We start from the raw sequence: 7811 nt of genomic DNA, 5'->3' as shown, positions 1-7811 counted from the left end.
ACCTGAGCCGAAGCCAGATGCTCAACCGACTGAGCCCCCCAGGGGCCCCCGTCCCTGCAGTTATTATTTGGAACTATGCTGCCTCAGCTTACACGGAACTGGGATCAACCAGTTTTCATCACAATTACCCACAATCAATAGCATCCCTACTTGAAATTACAAACAGTGAAATTCTCATAAAAATAACTTTGCCCCTTGATTCCTAGCAGGCTCTCCACCTCGTCCCCTCCCTGACTCCTCACAGTCCAGAAAACTGGAGGACAGCAGACAAGTCAAAAAGGAGTGGCGCAAAGGCCAGCACTCACTAGGCAACATGCCACAGTTCTGTGACCCGGCCCGGCCCGCCTCGCCCAGCCCCCCAGGGAGGTCCTCCCTGCTTCACCACCTCAACTCTGGCGGGGCTACCGTCCTTACAGGTACTGAACACCCCCAAACCCTGCCTGGAATGGGCTGCCCCGGTTACCTAACTCCCACTCACCTGCGTCCCAAGTGCTGGCTACCCGACGAAACGCAACCTTCCGAATTGGTCCAGCGAGACTTGGACGTGTCTTTACCTGAGCTTTCTCCTTCCCTTTGAAGCGGCTATTATTTTGGCCACTTCAGCCCTAAAGACCAACAGCAGTGGCATGTATTGATGTTCCGTAACTGTTTATTTAGTATTTTTAAAACCCTCCACTTCACCCCATCAGCCACTTATACTCCAGGAAATTCCTGCAAGGTTCTTAAGATGTCATGCTATTCTACACTTCACTACTTTTGTTCTTTTGCTCCATCTACTGAAACTGTCCAAATTAGCCTGGCGAACACGTCCTCATCCTTTAAGACCCAACTCAAACATAACCTCCCAAGGAAGCCTTTCCTGGTGTTTCTAAGCAGAGCCAAGCACTCCCCGCAGACCTCTGTCCCTTGCTCTTTCTTACCCCTCGTGCGTCCCTCTTCACGTCTGTCTCTCCTGCTTGGCGCACATGATGGCAAAGCCCTGGCAAGGCCCCTGCACCAGCTGGTCACTGGGTCTGCACAGAGAGGACACTCTCAAGAGTGTGCCCTACAGGGCCTGAATCAAGACCTGGTTATGCTTCCCTCCTATGTACACTTCCAACACCTCCTCTTACTCAGACTCAGACAAATCAAAGAGCAAAACCTTTCAGAAAGTAAACGCCTTTCAGAACCACATGAGCAGGAAGAAGGAAGGGAGAAAACAGGTTAACTTCCCTCCCCGCAAAGAAATCACAGGACAGGCAAAGGAAACCAGAAGACTGGCTATCCCCCCCTATTCCACCGTATGGATCAGGAGAGCTAAAGAATCCTGAGATTCCACAACTGGATCTTAAAATCACCACGGAACCATCTTCAAATAAAAATAAAGCAAAAAAATAAAAAAGTCCCTGACATAGGAATTTGTCACTGAAAAAGATCTTGGGCCAATGCTGTCAACTACAACACCAAGAAATGACAACGTGTATCGTGTTTCTATTTCATTACAGGTTGACGATACACACTGCCTCGAAATAAACCTATGACCCCCTCTTCCATGACGAAAATTCAAGAAAACACCACTACAAAATGGAGAGTAAGGCGTGGGGGTGGCAAAGCCTCTCACCATCTCCTCCACTGTCCCAATCTCACTCCCAAATCTGTCCTGGATTTACAAGAGTTCCCTGTAAAATACCCTAGAATCCGTATCTGAGAAAGAGTGTTTTTTATTTTCATATTATAACTAAGATGTCTTTTAGACATTCAAATTACAAAGTGATTTGGACGTAAAAAAATCGAAGACAATGATCATTCACTAAACGGGACTTCAAGGACTCTAGCACCAGAGGAATAAACTAACAATGTTAATTTTATATTCCTCGCTGACAGGAAGAGAGACAGTAATCACTACGTGGCATTTTTCAATTTCAAACGAAAGGCAAAAAATATATCATCAAACAAAAAGCATCAATATATTATATACATAAAGTACGTAATATACCCTTTAAAATAAGAGTATTTGAATCTTAATTTAAATTTTTTACAAAACTGAGAGAACCTGCATTTTACATTGTTACCAGCATAATTCATGCCAGACCATAAAACAAACTCTTTCTATCTATATCTTTTTAACCAAAACAACCAGTCAAACCAAATGCTTATGTTATCTGGCTGGATACATCTGTAGATATGATGGGTATAATTAATTGTTCAGCTAAAAATGCAATTCCATGGTGCTTTTAATGATTTAGGTATACACAGCTTTAGTTCTCAGAACAGACTAAAAATAGTGATTTTAATTTATTCCTGCTGCCTACAATTACCCACAACCATGTATTTTTAAATATTTCCAGCCTATAAAAATTACTAATTTTTGCCACTTGTGTTTATCTGCATTTAGACTTTGATTTGGATAAATTAAGCTCTCAAGTGTTCCTTGCTTTATGAAACTCTGCATGTTGTAGACTTCAACACAAATAAATGACTTGTACCATTAGAGGTTTAAATAATGTAATGTATTTCATGCTCAGCCTGAAGCTGGATTCCAATGAAGTTGCTAATGCACGTAATGATTAAGTGTAACTCAAATACTAACTGTGTTGTTGAAAACATGACAGGCAATAATTTGGTCTATTATATTCTGCCATTTAATTGCCTAGTACAGACATTCTCTGACACATTATGAAGCAATGATTTACAATTATTCAAGCTGCAAAGGTCAGAAAGTGACATTATAATCATCTACATAGAGATCCCTTCTAATGCACAAAAACTAGGTAATGCCACACACACACACACACACACACACACACACACACACACAAAGAGTTTTACTGCATTAGTAACTTTCTATTTAAGGTTTCTTAAACCAAATAAGAATAAACAGCTCATAAGCACATCAATACACAATAGAAAATGTCTAGAATCTTTTCGTGAACCCGGATGTAACAGACTTAAGAAAATGCCCTTATTCTCTCCTGATTAGGTAAATTCTACTCTACTACTTAACTCGACACACAAGATTCAAGACCAGACACAGGGAAGTCCTTCAGAAAATAACCTAATCCCCAGGCTACGCGTACTGGGGTCTCTGTGAATCAAGGCATGCAGCACTCAGCGAGCACTTATGAGGTTGGTGGAAATCACACTGGTCTGCTACTCTTTTTTTTTTTTTTCCTAAGTAACTGATCATAAAAAACAAACACAGTAACCAAAGCTGATCAATCTTCACCCCTCTCATCCTAATGGAAAGGTAAGAATATTCTCACCTGTCCTGGCACTTAATTCTATTATACGATGTTCAATTTGTAACCACTCCAGTGCAATAGACTACCAACACATACACAACAAAGGGGAAGAATGATAAAGTTACTGAAAACAATGCTTTAATGTGAGAAAGTGAAACAGAGAAAGAGACACAAAAACAGACTGAATTCCAGAATGCTGAAGGAAACTACCATGCAAGCAAGTTTTCAAAAGAACAGAAACCTGAGCAAAAGCAGAAAACAAAATTGGCTAGGGGCTGGAAGGAGGTAGGTAAATTACAGTTATTACATTCTGGGGAAAATAACCTAGAGAGAAAAAAATAAGTACAAATTAAAGTCAATAACAAACCAACAGATAATGCACAAAGCAGAAAAAATTTTTAAATAAAAATTAAAAAAATAAAGGGACAGTTAAAAGTAAGGAAACCGTGGTCTACTCTTACCAGTATATAATTTGACTCCATTGCCAAAAATACTTTTAATCTCAAGTTTACCATCTGTACAATGGGGATAATAAACATGAGATGAACAATATCATGACACTATGAGATCAACAAATGAAGTGAATGTTAACAAACAACACCACCGCATAAATACCATTTATTATGGACAGGATCACAAACCCTATTACATGTGTAGATACACACAGAGACAGAGAGACGTAAATTTAAACAGATTTAACGAAACATGGGGTCTATAAGCCACCCAGATTTCAAGTTGTGTTTTTAGTAGTCGAAGGTAGGAATCACTAATTTAGGGAAATATGTGTTTCACTTATTTCTAAACACACGTTCCCAACAAACATGATTAACTTCTGCAGAGATGCTCTATTACTTCTTCTCTCCCCACTAACCCTTGTCAGCTCCACAGCACATGCTCATGTGAACTACCCAGTAAGTGCTGAATAAAAATACAACCTATACTCTATAAAACCCCACTTGAGATCACATTCACATGTCAGAAAAACGTTAAGAAACTTATTGTTCAAAAACTCCTCCTCTTAAAAGTGAAAGTAAAATAAAAGACTTCTAAATAAAGTGATCAACAACAGGTTCTTAAAACAAGAAGCGCAAAGCAATACATTTTCGAAATTTTTACCATGTCGGGGGCACATATATAAACCATGGGTAAACAAAACTTAAATCCTGAACTCTGAACCCTAGCTACCTGATAGGAATTAGACGTCTAACACATTCAGCTACTTTTGTCAAACTGACTTACATCCGTAATATACCTTAGCTAAGATTTGCCGATGAAATGGAGACAATTATCTTAAAACCGAGCTTAACGAGTCAAAGAAAATCACTGTAGGCGCAAACAACTGGAATAAAAGTTTTAAAAGGCAGTCTTTGTTAAGGGGGTAGCTAACGCACAACTCTTCAGCCAAGCCTTAGTAAAAGTACACGAGATACCTATCTGATGAGCGTCTACAATCTTCTAGAAAGGCAGACATGAAAAACCAATTACAAAGAATCTAATGTGCTCAATTCAACAAAACGCGCAGTTTACTATTTCCATCAATTTCGCTATAAAATGTGAGGGTTGTTTTTTTTCAAGAAAAGCAAGAGTTACTAGGACAAAAGAATACAACATTGTGAGTATTAATTTCATTTTTAAAATGTCTGCTCCATTGTTTTTATACATTAGTCAGTCAGAACTATTTGAAAAGCAGTTTATTTTCTTGCAATTCAGGTAACGAAAAGGTTATTCATAAAACTCTAAAAGCCAGAGATGAAGATCCTAAGTACTGCAGAAAAGAAAACACAGTGCAGGGCCTTCTGTTTGTGACAAAATTATAGAGTTAATGTTCCTGAAAGATCGCTTCACCTTTTAAAGCATGATTTTTTTAAAAGGTAAAATTTATAGCAATTAAAATTGCTAATGAAGACATGCAGCATGGGCTGCTTATGTTCAGGAACTAATAGGTCCACTGAGCATTTCTAGGATCATTTAGCCATCAATGATAATGAATTGACATTGTCACCAGTGTTAATGTACCAATGCTACTGCCACTAAGCTGACGGCTAATTCTTGCTTTTTATCATGATTCTCACTTTAGTTTTTAACCTACCTACTGCCCTATCCATTTGAAATACAGGAAATACAGAACGCCCTACAATACTTTTTCTTTCCCCTGAGAGGGTTCTAACTCGTTAGACCTAACTCATCGAAACTGCTCGTTTCAACTCCACAGACAAACACTTCTTGGGTTTACTACAATTCTTCAGAACTTTCAGCGTCACCGTGACAAGATGTACCCTAGAAAAGTTATTGTTCTATAACTTTTAAATCAAATTTCACTTACAAAAAATTAAGACAACTATTATTTCAAAGCGAAATAAAGTTCAATGACTACCATCATTCTCAAAGACACAGTTTTGGAATCTAGATTGCCGCTCCCGTGCATACGTTCAGACCTCTGTGGCATCAGCACACAACTCAATGTATCTCTATGTATTTATAACTCTTCATCCTGGGAATCGAGCAAATAGACGAGTGTCACATGTCAGTGGTGTGCGGTAACAAGCAATGAGCCAAGTGGGTTTAAAAAGGACAATCAAAGCCAACCAATCCTGTACTGCTTTGGATGCTACTTAGGTCAGAAACTAGTCTCCAAAAAAGTTTCTTCTCTTTCCCAAGACTTAGTAACCCTAATAAAAATTAAAAAAAAAAAATGGAGGAATTAGATTTCTAATAACAGAGCACGCAAAAACTGCCCGATTATTTTGAAGATCTGAGGAAGAAACTGCTTAGTGCCATCTAATAGCAAATTCTCATTGGAGTCAGGGCCTTCCTCTTTCCTACAACTCATACGGTAAAAACAATAAATGAGGTATCTCTTAAAATTCCAAGACCTAGAGCAATTAAAATGAACCATTTGGCACTCAACCCTTGCAGCTAAAGCCAGTGGCAACAAAACTCATTCCCCACTGATCTTCAGGGGGCTTGAGGGCAAAGGTTCATCTTCATTTACTTTAGCTGCAAGTTACTGAGCCATCAATTCGGCCAATGAATAAATCACAGACCGTGGTTAATAAAACTGCTTGCAAAGTTATTTGTAAAACTATCTTAAGGGTCAAAAAATGCAACGGCATCCTGGCATGACATGACTGCCCAACAAAAGACAGAGGCTGTTTTTGACTTAAAAGATATTTGCCCACTAAATCTTCCACTAAAAAGGGAAACCTAATATAACATGTGCACAGTGCATAATTTAATTGAGCCTGTAGTATTTAGGGAATCGGCCGTAAGAATTGCACGTTTCTCAGGTTTCACAGAAAGTGTTTTCACAGGATACACATATTAGTTAATTTCTCTAGCATAATAGCATTAAAATATATTTTTAATCAGAGAGAGGGTATTAAAATCCAGCTCTGAATGTCCTATGATATACCATAGATGTCATGGCATTTTAAAACCTTTGAAACATTTCTGCTAAATTAATCAGTTGTGCATTAAGGCATCTCAGTGCTTCCTATTAAACGCAACACATCTGAGTGACAGCTTAACACCGGCAACGATTCTTTAGAGGAAGAGTCATTAACTAAAAATGGCAAACAAGTTTTGGAATAAAGTTACACAAAAACATACATTATACACTGTTTATTTAAGCTTCATCTCTGCCACAATCAGTGACCAGTTGTCTGAAATTAAATCTTTTTCTGCCTTTCTCTTTATGGGATATGTCCGGGATATCTAGCCATTAATGTGATTAAAAATTAAAGCAGTATGGCAAAAGAAAAAAAAAATACATATACGTTCCTAAAGCTGTATTATGTATATTTTTTATGTCTTTAAATGGAATTTACGGTTCTCTCTGGCAATGTGAATGAACATCCTATAATTTAGTCAATTTACAGATTACGGGTTCAAATTGACCTTGTAGCCCATAAAATTGCTCATCTGCAGTAGAGGATTAGAAGTGGGAGAAGAATGTCATAACTGTATTTAAGGAATTTACCATAACAATGGAAAGGAGGGTACGCAAGCATAATTTTAGCCACTCTTACTCATATCACTTCTGAATTCTGAAACAATGGCTATCCCGCACATGCTGCCTGGCTCACCAAGGCAGAGATGGTTTCAGGTTACTCACCCACAGACATGACACTTGTATTCCCTCATCCCAAGGTGCCTTTTGACATGGTTTCTGGCATCGCCAAGCTGAGCCGTTGCGAAGTGGCATATCTTGCACTTGAATGGTTTTGATCCTAAGTAAATTTAACATAAAATATGATTTGAATTTGAAGAACACAGTACTGATAGTTTAAGGAGAGGCCTAGATCTTAAATCACACTTTTCATCCGATTAGAAATTTCTGGCCCCAAAATGGAGTACTTGCTTTCCTTTCTAACTGGAATAGACCCGCATTCCATAATTATTCCACCAAGAAGACTTTAATGTTTCAGTGAGTGTTCCTAACTTTCAATAATAACACTCTTAAGATTTAAAGTCCAACGTGATGCCGCTGAGCAGTGCTAAGTGTATCAGATGGGCTAAGTAATTTTAAATATTTTTCTACCGATTCGCAAAAATATCTTTTGGAGTCGCTCAACATTTAAAATGGAACAT

General features: G+C 38.4%; 1 long non-coding RNA gene across 1 annotated transcript in view; it reads right to left on the bottom strand.

Moving 5' to 3' along the window:
• LOC123595676 overlaps positions 1–7451 on the bottom strand; it is an 11500-nt gene extending 4049 nt beyond the window's left edge. Inside the window, exons 1-2 of the long non-coding RNA XR_006711299.1 lie at positions 7336–7451; positions 6125–6130 (exon numbers count right to left, since the gene is read on the bottom strand). This is a non-coding gene — a long non-coding RNA (uncharacterized LOC123595676). The remainder of the gene's footprint in view (positions 1–6124; positions 6131–7335) is intronic.
• Between the last annotated feature and the right edge of the window lie 360 nt (positions 7452–7811).

This window comes from Leopardus geoffroyi (genome assembly GCF_018350155.1).
Source record: "Leopardus geoffroyi isolate Oge1 chromosome D3 unlocalized genomic scaffold, O.geoffroyi_Oge1_pat1.0 chrD3_random_Un_scaffold_43, whole genome shotgun sequence".
Taxonomy (NCBI): Eukaryota; Metazoa; Chordata; class Mammalia; order Carnivora; family Felidae; genus Leopardus; species Leopardus geoffroyi.
This window is presented reverse-complemented; position numbering and strand designations above follow the sequence as displayed.